The sequence below is a fragment of the Lissotriton vulgaris genome, chromosome 7, assembly GCF_964263255.1.
Source record: "Lissotriton vulgaris chromosome 7, aLisVul1.2, whole genome shotgun sequence".
Classification (NCBI taxonomy): domain Eukaryota; kingdom Metazoa; phylum Chordata; class Amphibia; order Caudata; family Salamandridae; genus Lissotriton; species Lissotriton vulgaris.
Genome location: NC_141695.1, coordinates 304317784 through 304333474, shown reverse-complemented (window position 1 = coordinate 304333474; position 15691 = coordinate 304317784). Strand labels below are relative to the sequence as shown.

Sequence of the window (15691 nt, the reverse complement as noted above, 5' to 3'; positions counted from 1 at the left end):
TAATAGCTCACCTGCCTCTGACCTCACTACTGTGTTTGGCGTTCTCCCTCGTTTTGCACTCAGTACTCACTGTCTCCCTCCCCATACGTACGTGCAGTCGCATATTTCCCCATATGTTTAACTTCCCTGTCTGCCTCCTGATGGTACTCGTCTAGTAATACCTTTATCTCCTCCTCGCACTCCTTGGCATATTCCGTCAACTGGCACTGTTCCAGTTGCCCCAATTTCAGTTCCAGGTCACTTAGTCTTTGTCTTATGGATTTGAGGACCCCAGAGTGCTTCGCCATTGCCACGCTGCGAACGTAGACCTTAAACGACTCCCATATTGTTTGGAAGTTGTCAACCGAGCCTATATTAGTCTCAAAATACGTTTCTTTGGCCTCCGCTAGCTCCACCTTAAAGAGGGGATCCAGCTGCGAATAGGGTGTGAAGCGCCATGTAAATGGCTGTATAGTTCTCTTAGGAGTGGTAAGGACCATAAATAACGGTGAGTGATCCGAAAGTGTGCATGGCAGCACCCTGCAGTCCCTAATGCGCCCCAGCAACGACGTGGAGGCTAACCAGTAATATATGTGAGTATGCACATTATGAAAGGCCGAATAGTGTGTATATCCGCCCTGATCCAGGTTGCGCGTTCTCCACATGTCATTAAGGTCCATACCAACAATCACTCTGTCCAACCTCTGCGCAGCCGCGGCAGGTCTTCTATTGGGACCTGCTTATCTGTCCCTGCTCGAATCTCTCACTAGATTGAAATCCCCACCCCATAAAAACTGTGCTGAGTGGTACCTACTGCGGCTTTTGCCACAGCAGTATAAAACTCTGGGCAATCATAGTTGGGGCCGTACACATTTACTAACAGTAAGTCCATCCCTCGTCCACAAAATCTGGATATCACAAGCCTCCCCTCAGTGTCCGCTCTCAGCAGTTCCAACGTATATCCCGTCCTAGGGTTTATCCATGTTAGCACACCCCTGGAAGGAGTTGTAAAGCCAGCCGAAGTGATATTTCCTGCTAGGCCCCTGCTGAGCAGCATCGCACTCGTCTGTGGGAGATTGGTCTCCTGGAGCATAGCCACATCAAAATTCTGCCCGTATAGGTAACTCACTACCTTGTGCAGCTTGCGATGGTCATTAAGCCCCCTGACATTCCACGTCATTGCTACAATACCATCAGCGCGGTGTGCGCTATCCGCCTCGGCCCGTCCTGCCATCTGTGTCGTTACTGTACACAGTAGATCTTAGCTCGTCTTGCGTGCTCGCAATAAATTCTGTATGCAAAAACCAAAACCAACCCTTCCAACTCTCCCCAAACCGCATTTGCTTCTCAACCTTCCCCTCCCACTACCCACATGGTCATGCAGTACCCCCAATCCGCCCTACCCGCCCCCCAGGGCCCCCAACAAACATACCCCACAACAGGTTACTTATGTGCTCTAGCAGGGGGGGACAGAGGACGCTCAGTATACAATTACAGTAGCTTATCTATCTATGCCCAATGCCCAGTCACACCGCTGCCGTGCCAAAACATTTGCATCATTGGAGTTCAGTAAAATTCACACGTGTGCCTGATGGATACCTGCCCAGATAAATCATTTATAACCCCTCCCGATCCTCCAGGTACAGCAGTCCGTTATTATTCTCTACCATCATCATTGTACCTCGTGTGTTCCCAAATGGTGCCCTACTCCCCTTTTCTCAATGGCAACCAGAAAAACGTGGTCCCACCTCCATCATGTCAATGAGTCGCAGCCCCTGTTCTATCTGTTCTCCCCCCAAAACCGGCAGAGAGTTAGACCAGGCATCCCAGAGCCACTTCCCTCCCTCCCACCCGGTCCCCCTACCGCAAATGTCCTGCGTTATATGTCTTGCATTTTCAGTCCTGCTCCTCCAGCGAGCTGCCAGCTGCTTTGCTCTGCACCTGCCTCTATGCACTGTTGCATTGTCCTGTCGACTGCCCCTTTAGTGCCTGCTGCAGGGCCTTTGGGTCCGTGAAGATATGGGATCGCCCCTGCCGATTCACATGCAGCTTAGCAGGGTACAGCATAGCATAATCGACGCCCAGGTCTCGCAGCTGTCTCTTCCGGGGAGCATAGCATAATCGACGCCCAGGTCTCGCAGGGGAACAAAGTGTTTGCGCGCTTGCTGTACTCTCGCTGTGAAGTCTGAGTATATGGAAATCTCCGATCCTTCATACCGCAGTGTCTGCTTCTCCCGTGCTATGCGTAGCGCTGTGTCTCTGTCTCTGTAATTAAGCAGTTTCGCAATGATGGGGCGCGGCGGGGCACCCGGCCGAGGTTGAGGGCCCAGAGAGCGATGTTCCCGTTCCATTACAAACATTGCAGAGAAAACCCCCTCTCCGAGCAGCGTGACAACAGCTTTTCTACGAACAGTTCCATGTTCCCCGTGGGAGTAGTCTCTGGCAGGCCAGTGATTCTCAGGTTACAGCGCCAAGAGCGGGCTTCTAGGTCCTCAGTCTTGTCCTGCAAGGTTTGCATGAGCTTCCCCAGCTTCTTATGGTCAGTGTCCAGTGTGGAATGCACCTCCTCCACCTCCGTGATCCTCCTCTCTGACATATCCAGCCTTTCTGCATGCTTATCCATTCTTTCCACCATGTGGTCCATCCTGTAGGTTAAGGCGTCCATTTTCGTGCCCAGATTCGCTATCCCGCTCTGCAGGCTCTTTTCCATAGATATTAGTAAGCTGCGTATGTCCGTGCTGGTAGGTTCGCTCTCTGTTTCCGGCATTCTCTCGGCTTCCGAGTTTGCTGCGTCGTGAGATTTCGAGCGCTTTTGTCCGAACGACAACTTTGCCTGTGTCTTGTCTCCTTTTCCCATATCGTCCCGGTGCACGTCAGGCCTTCACTCAGATCCCTGCTGTCAGCTTCCTCCGGCGTCTGGGCACATTGGGGAATGGTCGAGGGCTTGCACCCACCCACAGATTCCCTCTCCAGACTTTCTCCAGTATTTTGCTCGCACTCTATGGACATTTCCCAATGGCCCCAGTAATGCTCCGCTCCAGTTCAACTTTGCCCCACTTTGCGGGTCAATCTCGTCTACTGGCAGCTGCAGCCCGTCTTCTGTCCCTCCCTGCGGGCACTGATATGCGTGCACGTCTCGGCGCCTCCGCGCTCCTCCGCTCTGCCTAGGACTAATCTCCGGCCTCAGCGTGCTCCGCTCCGGGTCTCTCTCTCCACCGGAGACCACGGTCGTCACTCCTCTTCTCCTCCGGGGGGCCGCTGCACTCACCACGGGCTTCCTCTCCAAGCGCACCGGTCCTCACCTTTCCTGCTTCCTCCTGGGGGGGGTGCGCTCACAGTGCCTGGTCTCCGCCTCGCTCACTCGCACCGAGGTTCCCCACGCGGCAGACAGGCACCGGTCAGCCTTTACGATCGCTGCTGCACGTCAGGTGACGCAGTGTGCCGTGTCTCACACTGCATAGATGGTCTGCCGGGCCAGGAGTCGCTCCGTCTTCACACCACATTTACTCCGGCCAGCCACCTCCAAAATCGCTCGGGATTGCGCCCGTCTTCAGTACTCACTGTCCGATCACTAATGCTGGACTGTGGAGTCCTAATTAATTTCAATGACACAGGATAAGTGTAGGATAAATGCACAGCAGAATGGAGCTTAGGGCTCAAGTGGCTATCTCGGTCGCAAGCAAGCTCCGCCCCCCATGTGTTGCTATTTCTATAGTCCTTTACAAAAGTAGTTGAGGATCAATAGAGCGCAAAACAAAGCAATAATGCTGAAAAAAGACTGTACCAGAGAAACGAACAGAAGAATAGGGTCCACACCCCGGACCTGTAAAAAAATCTGTAGGCTCTGCTACTTTTGCTTTTTTTTAATAAATTCAGTGCTGCTCTGGGATAAGGTGCTGTCACAAATCATCCTCATTCTATGAAAGACATAGTCATTGACAAAGTCTCATATAAAGACAAGGAGGAAAAGGGAAACTGAGATTTGAAAGAGTGGGGAAAAGGGGATACTGCAAGAGAAAGAATCATGTATAGAAATAATAAGTGTACAGAAGGGTGGAAAAGAGAGAAGGGCATCAAGTGAGGAGGGGCAAAGGAGGGACAAAGAGACAGAGATGGGATGTAGGATTAAAGGGCAAAGGACATTTGAAGAGCAAATTGTGGATGTGGGAAAGGAGGAATGATTATGATGCTTTTCCTAAATTAGGGACTGTGAAAAGCCTAAATAAATTCACAGGCATAATTGCCTGAGCTCTGGACAAGATTTGCACCAACTGCTGCTTGAAAAAAGATAAAACTGCTCACACGAACAGCAGATTCGTCCACAGTACTGACTTAGTGACTGCTTTGATGATTCTGGAGGCAATTAAAATCACCACCTCACCCACCCAAAACCACGCTGTCCGTACCAGTTTCTGGGGCCATAGGGCATGCATGGGTCATTACGCACCAACTATGATGGCTGATGCCTTGTTCCGGGGTCTGACTTACTACCGCATTCAGGGTAGCAGAGCAAGCAGTTCAAGACTTTTCAGGAATTGCCTTTATCCCTAGTTTTCCCTATTTAATGGTTGCCTACGACATATACCAGGTACTGACTTAATTATTACTTTGCTATCTTTTGTTTTCCATCCCCTAATATCCCATCTGCTTTTCATCAAGACTTCGAATAACTTTTAACAAATTTTATTTCTGCACATATCTTCCTTGTTATTCTCAGGAATTGTAGTCTATATGACATTAACAAATTATCTGATCCAGTATATTACTTTATGCCCGCTAACTAACCTGTCCATCGTCCCACTCATAGTATGGAGAGCACTAGTGATTTTTTTTTTACTCCCAAGAAATCTCTTTTAAGTTTACCTATTAATCCAGTCACCTAGCCTATCCCTCTATATTTTTTAAATAAATAAATAAATACTAGCATTTGTAAAGAGCACACTAGGAGAGGTGTCCTGGCGCTGGGGCCGTTGGGAAGATTAAGCAAGCTATTACCCAGAGTCACATGGTGCTGGGTTAATATGCCCCCAGCACCGGGGATCGATCCATGAACCCTGTGGTCCGGAGTCAGACACCCTGGCCGCTGCGCCACACATTTTCCACTAAAAGGCTGAGGATTCAACCAAACTCACCAGAAATTGGAAAAAGTTCACACATGAATGAATGATGTCATTTATGGAGCGCAGCTTTCACTCCGAGGAGCATCATGGCGCTATTGTGGAGATATCCGAGATAGGAGAGCCGCTGAACTAATCAGATGAGTGAAAACACTAGATTGTCTGGGGCTACAAAGATCCAGGTTTTCAGAAGTTTCGAGAAAATAGATTCTGACTGAGGGAGTCTGAGATGCATGGGTAAGCTGATCCACATCCTATTCTGAAGAACTTTCTTCTCTACCCTGCATAAATGACCCTCATTAGCATTACAATCACTACCATAATTGGATTCCATGCTCTATTGCGTTGATGGCTCCTTTAACCTTCAGTATCTCTAGTGGAAAAAGCAAGTATTCTTCTTGGGTTTTCACAAATCGTATTATTTGAAAACAAAAAAACAGAAGATTCGAAAGAATGTGGCCTCATTTAGAGTATGGTAGGCAGTAGGTTACAGAGGGAATTACTTCTGCTATCCTGGTCACCCACCATATTTAGAGATCTATGCCAACCCTGTTGAGATCTCTCTGTGGGTACTGAAACTTTGTGAGTGGCCTCCATGTTTCAGGTAGCCACTCTGCGAATTCTTTTGTTTTTGAACAATGAACCCCAAGGCGTGAGTATGTTTTTAAAACCAAAAGATTAGTTAACCTGTGAGTTTTCTCCCAGGGTATGGAAGCAATTTTTATTTTTTACTAGGTTTCCCTTGCAGTTTTGAACTAACAAAAAAGTACATGAGACCTCTCACTTGAAGCAGACGATTTGATGCACTTATGCCGAAAGGCCTCAACTCTGTGGGGCTGTCAGTACAGGGTTTCCACTGTCAGTCTTACTTTAAACAGAGAAGGCCGACCCTCCGTTTGGTGGACAAGGTACACCGCCACATTTGTGGCAGAATACTCTGTTTCCAAAACACTAAATCAGGCCTTATAATGTACCAAAAAACAAATGTCTAAAAACTGACATACAAACATGCCAGGAAATCGGCCTGTACATCTTTTCATTCAAATCATATTATACCTGACACCATCACAATCCTCTTCTTTTACACACTCACAGCCTTCTGTGGTGGTCACTCTTTTTGATTATATTATAAAGAAAATCACCCTCCTTCCTGAAATCATTGCCTATAATCTGTTTAGCCCTGCATTCGTACCCAGCTCCAACATCCCTATCAGGACTGGGACAATTTAACATTGATGTCTCCCTCCTCGCTGGAGTTAGCTGTTAAATAAAAGAAAATGTCAGACTGTCTGTTGGATCTCATTTCAGCTCTGCTTTTTCGGTGTCCTCAGCCCAGCTTTTTAGCAACACTTCTTACAGTAATGAACGCATCCCTTTCCTCAGGCATGGTACCTTAAATGGAATAAATATGAGTCCATCTCTTTTAAGAAACCTTGTTTGGATACCACCTGCTCAGTCAACTACAGACTCTTGTCTCTTCCTCTGGTGATAAATTACTGGGAAAATGCATAGCTCTCCAACTTTGCTCTTTCCTAGAAGATATTATCCTTAATGACAGCCAAGCAATCTTTTGCCAGAGCCATAGTGAATGCCTCATTCTATTACTAATTTTCGGGTAAAAGGGCCTGCAAGAGATTGTTTTTAACAAGCAAATGTGTTATATTGCAACATCACTTGTGAGTGCCCTAGTAGTGGCATCAAAAGCATACATTTTCAACATCAATTAAAATATTCAAGGGCAAATTCATTTAAACAAAGCTTGGTGTATACTTTTTGTTTGAATTTATAATCCGAAATACAGAATTATGGGTACAAAAATCATCCCATGTACAGGGCTGACAGAAATCAACAATCACTTGGATCTATTTGTCCTTGTCATCAATGTAGTGAGCCCATTTCAAATAATTACTTTCATAGAAACTCGCCCATACTTGGGACATAGATTTTTTTGTATACAAAATCTTCTTTTTACAAAAGAAAATGTTGATGTGTTGACGTTTCGGTCTTATTTTGTTGTTCATCTATAAGACCGGCTTCAGGAAAGAAAATTCTTATGTCGAACAGAGACCCTTTAATGAGTAGATCAATCAAGAACACTTGTATGTCCAGATTAATCGCCATGCACAGACGCTGACCACTGACGGTGGCACATAGAGATACTGAAGACACACGACTCACTATACCTTTATCTGAACACCGTGCCAACTGGAAACGGCATTGGACAATTGCAAGCCCAATTACGTCTGTATGACAAGACATACGAGAGTTCTGGATTGTATTATTGCAAAAGCAATTATGTTTGAAAATTCTGATCACTTGAAATATATGTGAACTGTATCCCCAGCATAACAAAAAAAAATAGGAAGAAAAAAACATTAAGGTTGCTGCAAGATGAGTCCTGACATAGGCGGCCTGGAGCATTAAATCTGTAGGAAACCATGTAAAATAGGATCTACATACATAAAGGAAGGATGCAATAAATACTTTATTGTATTCATATTTGTGATTTATGTTAGAAGATTCTAGGTATAAGGCTAATCGTCTAAGTGATACGTTTTAGGATTATAATTTGCAAATGTTGGTAGAATGCTGACGGACCATGTTGGTTGGTGTACATTTTTAGGTCTACTCTTACAGACAGTATTAACGCTTTTGCCAACCTCATAAAAAATGAAAAGTGCATAAATAAAAAGATATACATAGAGGGACTTTTGGCTAGCCCCTGTGCCCCTTGGGTTGTTCAGCTGGCATTCACATTTTGTTTCTGCCCACAACAGGTACAAGGTATGCAATGGGTAAGTCCACTTAAACTATAGCCTCCCTTTCGTTGAGAGCGAATACATTTTTCCTGATCAAATGTGCGCATTCAAACTATGGCTAAGGTTGCTAGGCTAGTACTTTACTTGGCTAATGCTATTTTCTTTCTATTCTTGACCATTTTTTTGTTTTTTTTATTACTCATGTCTTTGTTGAAACTGAATCTCCAGGTTACAGTAATTGAAAGCTAATAGTACAATTCTTTGCTCAAATAACAATTCAGTGCTCCTGGGATGTGCATTAAAGCTAAAAAGGGTTTCGAAACCTCTCCAAATACACTTGTGTGCTAGGAAGCAACCATATTGTTCTGTTGAAAATGCAGCAATATTGAATTTATTTTTAGATCTCAAATATTGATTGCAAGCCTTTGGCACAATGTTTTAGCTGTGGCTTGTTTTCTTTTCTTTTTACTCTTTCAAGAAAAAATATCTTAAAATATGACCACACCAGCTTATCAAGAATGGCCAGACCTAGTGGCTTTACCAATGTTTGTTTCCAAGGTGATCGGTAATGATTTAATGTTGCAAATGGACATATACATACATGCTTTGAGAATCAGTATAAGAGATATCTTCAAATTAGTCGAATCTAAAACGAAAGCTTTTTTAGTGCATTTTATTTTGTTACAGTTTGTGTAGCCAGGCACACTGTTCTACAACTATATATGACTCTATATGTGGAGAAGTGTGGCTCACTGGTTAGAACAGGCAGACCCTGAAGCAGAGGTCAGACCCGGGACCAGGGTTCAATTCCCGATGCGGCAGAGTCTTGAGCTCAAATGTCCACGGACTCGATAATTCTCGCTTCGGTTCCTGACCAAATCATGGGTTCACACTCTGCAACTCTGGGCATTAAGCTTGCTTAATCTGCACAACGGCCCCCCGCGGCGGGATGCCTGGCTTTCACCTTGGTGATGCCCTGTAGGGGCTATTTCACAGGGAAAAGCCAGAACGGGTTCCCAAGGCAAGCGCTTAGAGACCCCTGGGTGATAAGCGCTATATATATACAATGACAAGCAAGTTTTTGTTCAAAGCATTTCTTCAGGATTAACCTGGTTTGTAATTTCTTTCAGAAGGGGAGATGGGTGGTTCGCTCTAATGATAGGCTACTCCTGAAAGTAAATGCTTGAATCAAAACGTTCTGCAGTAGTGGTTCGCAGAGTGAGTGCTGCGGGCAGTGCGGGGGAGGGGCGGGGTGGGAGTAGTGGACCCGGACAGGAGTACAGTCGAGTTGGCGATGCAGCGAGGGCAAGGTAAATAGTTTTATTTATTTAATTACTTACTTTACTCCTGTCTGTCGTATGTCTAAGTCCACAAGCCCCCACTCTGCCCCTCCCCCGCCCGCCCCACTGCCCCGCAGCACTCTCTCTGTGAGCCACCACTGATATTCTGGCTTCCAAATGTGATGCTCCATCACCAGTTTCCAGAACATTAATTTAGGGCCTGACTTTAGAGTGCTATCAGGTATGTTTTTGAATCCACTTGACCTGGCTGGATGTTTCTCTGGAGGGAATGGGCTGCTATGGATAGCAGAGGTTGATTCTGTTTCTTTCATAGGTTGGAATAAAATTCTTATGTTTCTTTCACAGACTGGAATAGGAGTGGCTGAGAAGATTCCAAACACTACGACACAGCGTGGGAGAACGGACCTCCTCATACAAATGGCAGTCAGCAGGGAGTGCTTCCACTCAAAGATTTACTAAGTATTGAAGGACACCAGTGCAGAGGTACGCCGTGTGACAAGGGAAGCTGTTTCTGATCTGGGACCTGCAGTGACAAACAGGCTGACACATCCAAGAATAGAGGTTGTGTACCCCAGTGGAGGACTGTTGATTTGACATCGCGCTTTGCTTGCCTGAAAATACTTCGAGGTGGGATTTTGAAGTCTTGAGAATCAATCTTTTTATATCAGGAAAAAGATAATAAAAGACTGTGTACACCATTTATTTATCAAATACATGTAAGAAATGCAACATATTTTCACAAAAAGTAAAGGGTGCCATACTAACGCACAAAACATTATCAATTTATGTTTTTTTATTAACTTTATTCAAAATACTGAGACTGTCCTCTAACTAAAAAGGAAGGGAATGAACCTTTTACTACTCATCACACATTGAGGTGTGGTCTGCTTCCAATCCTGAATTCAATTCACTTTTAAAAATGGTGTGGGGTTCTTGACATAACACGCTACACACATGGAAGTTAAAAAAGTGTATTTATTATGCAACTAAGTGCATCTTCAAAGCAACTGATTTCTCCTACTGACATTTCTCACATTCTAACTTCAACATTCCACATTCTATTGATGTGTTTACTTCCATTGTATCATCTTTACACATCTCCCTCCTTTTAAACACAGATAAAAACCCTTATATATATCACATTGAAAAAATACAATCAATGTATTTACACATTTTAAACTAGTGAAATTCACCATATAGCCTAAGGGGGAGACAGTGTCCTAATTGATTAATCACAAAGATAACCACCTAGCTTCATGGGGGGCTTAAGTAATCTCTTTGGTCTTCTAGTCAATTCATCAGTGGAAGGCAGAGGAATTGAATTTAAATCAAACTCACTATCTTCTTATTGCAGGTTTTCTTCACCACAACTTGACTGTTCTCCACTTGTTCCCCCTCAGTGTTTTTTTGTTGTTCAAGCCACTTTCTTGGTCCTCTGTAGCTATGATATCTTTTTTCCGATTGTATGTCCTACCATTTTGTTTCTCTGGAATTTCTACTCTGCATTGTTCAGAACACACAGCTACTCTCTATAAATTACATTTCATACTATCTTCTAATCTGACCTCATTATTTAACACTTGTTTACTTTGTTTAGATTCAAAGTAAGAACTAACTCCCTTGGTAACTATGCCTGGTTTCTAAATTCTAGCCTACTGTCTACTCTTTAACTTGCTGTGTTTAACTCCATGTTTCTTGTCCTAATATTTTTTGCATTCTTCTTGTTTGTTTATTCTTTTTTCTCCAACCTTTCCCAAAGATCAGGCTACACTTGTAGGAGTGGGTAATCGTCTTGAGTCAAACTGTAATCTAGATTTCCTAAGTCTCATTAATTCAAATGGGAAAAACCCTCTGTATTCCACTTCTGTTGATCTATATGACCAAAGAGTTATATACACTTGCGTTATCCATCAAGGATTGTTTTTTAATGCTAACCAAATGGTCCCCTTGAGAACTCTATTAAAGCATTCTACCATTCCATTGCTGCTTGGATTGTATAGGAACCTTGTCCTGTGGCATACCCCATATTTTTAAAAATATTTTTTTAGCTTTCTCCGAGACAAATTGTACACCAATGTCACTCAGCAAAATGCTGGTTATCTCATCATTCTGGAAAACCTTGTCTATGAACCCTAGTATTGTATCTGTATTAAATTTGTTAACAATTTTGATGTAAGGCAACCGGGAAAATACATCCGTCAAACAGTACATTTTTTAGTATTCCACTTGGCCCCAGAATATTAACTGCCACTTTTCCCAAAGGAGCTTTCGAGCACTCAAATATATTGCTTGTAGGAGATCTCAACGTCTTCAAGGATTTATCAGCTGACATGCATGGCATTCTTTGGCTTCCCTTTCAACCTTGTTATCAATACCTGGTTACCAGCATAAACCTTTCATTTCTGATTTAGTTTTTATTATACCTAGGTGCCCATAGTGGGACACAGAAATCATTTTTTTTGCTCAAAGCAGAATGAGGAATCATCTTTTTCCCTCTAACTAGGAATCCTGTAACAATTGACACTTTACTGCGTACTTCTCAGAATAATCTGGGTTTGGCCATATCACTTTTATTGGGCCATCCCTCCTTCACAAAGGCAATAATTATTTTTAATTCTTGATATTGCTCATTCTCTGCTTCCCATTCCTCCAGATTTAATGAGTATTCCCTTGTTTTAACCACCCACACATTTTTTTTAACTTTCCCACAAATCCTACTGATTTTCACATAATGTAGTGGGCAAACTAGATGCAATGCAATGTTTTTTTTTTCCTTTTAAATACTCATCTTTGTACACAAAGTCTAACAAGCTCATGGATAACCGGGCTAACCTAGATGATACTCTTGACATTACCACAGTGGTCAAAATGTTCCCTAACGGTTTATGGTCACATCTATCAATTGCCTCTTTTCTCCATACAAAAGATCTAAAATGTTCCAAAGACCATATGCAGTCTGGTTCTTCTCTCTCTCTCTATCACTGTATAGTCCTCTTCTGAAGGTGATAATGCCTGTGAAGCTAATGCAATAATGACTTCAACTCCTGTACTGTTTCTTTGAGATAAAACTGCCATCAAACCTTTGCCACTGGAATCTGTAGTCACTCTGCTGGTACGCTGGGGATCAAACCCTTGCAAAGTAGGTGCAGAACAAAATGCCTCCTTGATATTATCAAATTCAGGCTTACATTCATCCGACTACAGAAACTTTACATTTGTTTTTAGCAACATCCTTACTTGGAAAGTTGTCATGGAAGAATTCCTCACACATTTCAAAAAGAAGTCCATCAACCTCAAAATGACCTTAATTCCTCTTTATTCAGTTATTAACAATTGCCTCTTTTCTCCATACAAAAGATCTAAAATATTCCAAAGACCATATGCAGACTAGTGCTTCTCTCTCTCTATCAGTGTATAGTCCTCTTTTGAAGGTGATAATGCTTGTGAAGCCAATGCAATAATGACTTCAACTCCTGTACTGTTTCTTTGAGACAAAACTGCCACCAAACCTTTGCCACTGGAATCTGTAGTCACTCTGCTAGTACACTGGGGACCAAACCCTTGCAAAGTAGGTGCAGAACAAAATGCCTCCTTGATATTATCAAATTCAGGCTTACATTAATCCGACTACAGAAATTTTACATTTGTTTTTAGCAACTTCCTTACTTGGAAAGTTTTCATGGAAGAATTCCTCACACATTTCAAAATGAAGTCCACCAACCTCAAAATGACCTTAAGTCCTCTTTATTCAGTGGATACGAAGCCTCTTTAATAGTTAGTAACATACATTCTTAGGTTTGATTCCACACCTGCTAATCTCATGATCTAAGTAAGTTACATGTTTATATTTCGTATATTCAACTGTAATACCCTGAATTCTAGAATGTCCAGTACTTATTCTTGTTTCTTGTCATGATCCTCTTTCTATCTTCCCATAACTAGTATGTTGTCTTGAAACACTAAATTCCCTTTAATTTTTCCAACCAGATTAAACATAAGGCGTTCGAACACTGCAGCAGCTGATGTTAAGCGGAACATCATTCTTCTAAACTGGAAGCGCCCTACTTGAGTAATGAAATGTGTATTTCTTGCTCTCTTTATGAAGAGGCTTTTGGTGGTAGGTGGCTGAAAGATTCTAGGTGGAAAATAATCCCATACCCTTTGTCATAATCAGCATTTCACTGATCCTGGCTAAAGGGAACTGATCGACCACAATGTTATCATTTATATCATGTGAATCAATTCACAGTCTCCCTTTACCATTTGCTTTGCGCGCAACCACTAGTGGGGCTAACTACTCCTTTGCTTCTACTGGCTCTATGATTCTAGCATCAAATAATCATGTTAACCCCTCACTGATTTCTTCCCTGACTGCAATTGGTACATTCCTTGCTTTGTGGGCTTTAAAAATAGCTTTGTCTCTGAGAATGATTAGTGCTCAAAATGTTTCATCCTTCCAGTTTTCCATTGAACATATTGGTAAATGTCTTCAACATGTCTTTTCCATTACTTTTCCATCATTCACAATTAAAACCTGTTCTTTTCCATTGGGGTCTAATATTATATGTTAATTCTTTTGATCCAACCACTCAAAGACTGAGGGACCCTCTCTTTGCTACATGTAATTTTCTATAAGCCTTTCTATTCTCGGATTTGAAAATCAATCGCCTATATCTAATCATGCAAATAGTCTCACCAATGTAACTTTCAGGTGCAATATCAAAATTCTCCAGAAAATATCCTAATTTCTTTTCAAAGTTATTCAGCCATACTTTTTTGTTCACAATAGTGTAGGGTAAACCTGAATCTGCTGCTCTATATACCTACACTGCAACTTCATGAAACATATAGGTTTGTTTCTATTGTTTTCATCTGAGATATTTAGTACAACTTTTTCCTCTAACATTCAAGATGGTCTCACTTTCCTCTTCAATAGACGTATTAGTACCCTCCATACTACTACCTTCCATCTCAATATATTTTACTTTATCACATTTCTCTTTTTTCATCTTGCAGAAATGCACATATCCACCAATTTTTCACAGTTCTACAACGTTTTTGTTATTGTGCAGGACAGTATTTCCAATTTGCTAAGTAGAACATACTGTCACAACTGCACCATTTTAGTTTTTCATTAACTACTCGAGATTAATCCCTCCTCCCCCTTTTTTATATGACTTGTTCCCAGTTTTGTCAATGGTAACTTTGGCTACTACCACAGACTGGTGTTCAGTAGTTTTCTTTTATCACTTTAGCACAACTTTCTGACAGTTCTGCCTTATGTACTATAGACAATACATCATTTTAACTCTACATCACCATTAATCCAGAGCCCTTTGTGTATTGTTGACTCATGCACAGGCATTACTCCTTGATCTTGTATCAATTCTTCAAGTAGAACTCCAAACCTGCAATCTAATGATTATTGTCTCAATGTTGGGGTATATTCATCTATAGTTTCTTCCTTGTGCTATTTATTTATATCTCTTGAATACATGCTATTAAATGTTTTTAGATAACGTTGCTTGAAACATGCCTTGAACATGGTAATAATCCATTCTACTAGGCGAGGTATAGCAATATTAGTTGTTGTACCAGCGTTTCTTGATTGATGGACTCAACACAGCCAGTAACCAAATTTCTATCTGTAGGTATTTCTATTTTAATTGCCTTATGTTCCAACTCACAAGAATAGTTACCCATTAATTGTACTCTCACACAAACCTGTGCTGTGTAATTCACTGTTATCTGGGAGCCTCCAAGTGTTTCTTAATATTGGAAGATCTTGGAAGATCTCTACATTGTTTACGCTTATTCTAAGTCCAGGTTTTAAATACTGCAGTATGGTTACTGGGGCTTCCCCCACTCCCCTTCACCCAACCACCTTGAGACATGAGTATGAATGTAAATTACATCAAGAGCCTGCACCAAAGCAAAGCTTGGAGGTCGGAAACTACCAGTTGAAAAACAGCACTGCAAACTTTTCAGGGGAAATGAAAAAAGCGTAGTGTAGAAAAACTGTGACATACAGCTGTGACTGTACTGCCTTATACACAAAGAGACACAAACAGAGGACATACAAACATGGCCACCTGACCAGAGTGCAGTGCCGGGACAGCTCCTAGCCACAAAACTGCTCTTTGTGCACTTTCTTAGTAGTTGATCTGCTTTACACATGTGCAGGCGCACGCCATATCTCACTGTGCGGGTTGTGGACAGGGCATAATGCAGGCCCCTGCAGTCCAGGACTGCCTCAAATGTTCAGGGGTTCCATAGCCCTTCGGGCGGGAGTGGAGTCCATTCAACACAACTTCAGTGAGTTTCTGCGAGATATGAGACACTCATGGGTCCTCTTTTCCTGAGTTGCGCCACTGGACCTGGCACTGGATAAGTACGTGCATAAAAATGGGTCCACAAATTAAATTCCCAGCCTGGCTGCAAGAGGCACCTACATCCAATCTATGCTATTTATGCTTGAAGACTGGGTGCATCGGGAGTTGGCAATCTGTGGAAGAGTAGCATATTATTAGCAATT

General features: G+C 42.6%; 1 protein-coding gene across 1 annotated transcript in view; it reads left to right on the top strand.

The window, feature by feature from the left end:
* Positions 1–15691, top strand: part of SYT3 (synaptotagmin 3) — a 320686-nt gene that overhangs the window by 6423 nt on the left and 298572 nt on the right. Inside the window, exon 2 of the mRNA XM_086930105.1 lies at positions 9502–9783. The gene's annotated coding sequence lies outside the window, so the exon portion shown is untranslated. The remainder of the gene's footprint in view (positions 1–9501; positions 9784–15691) is intronic.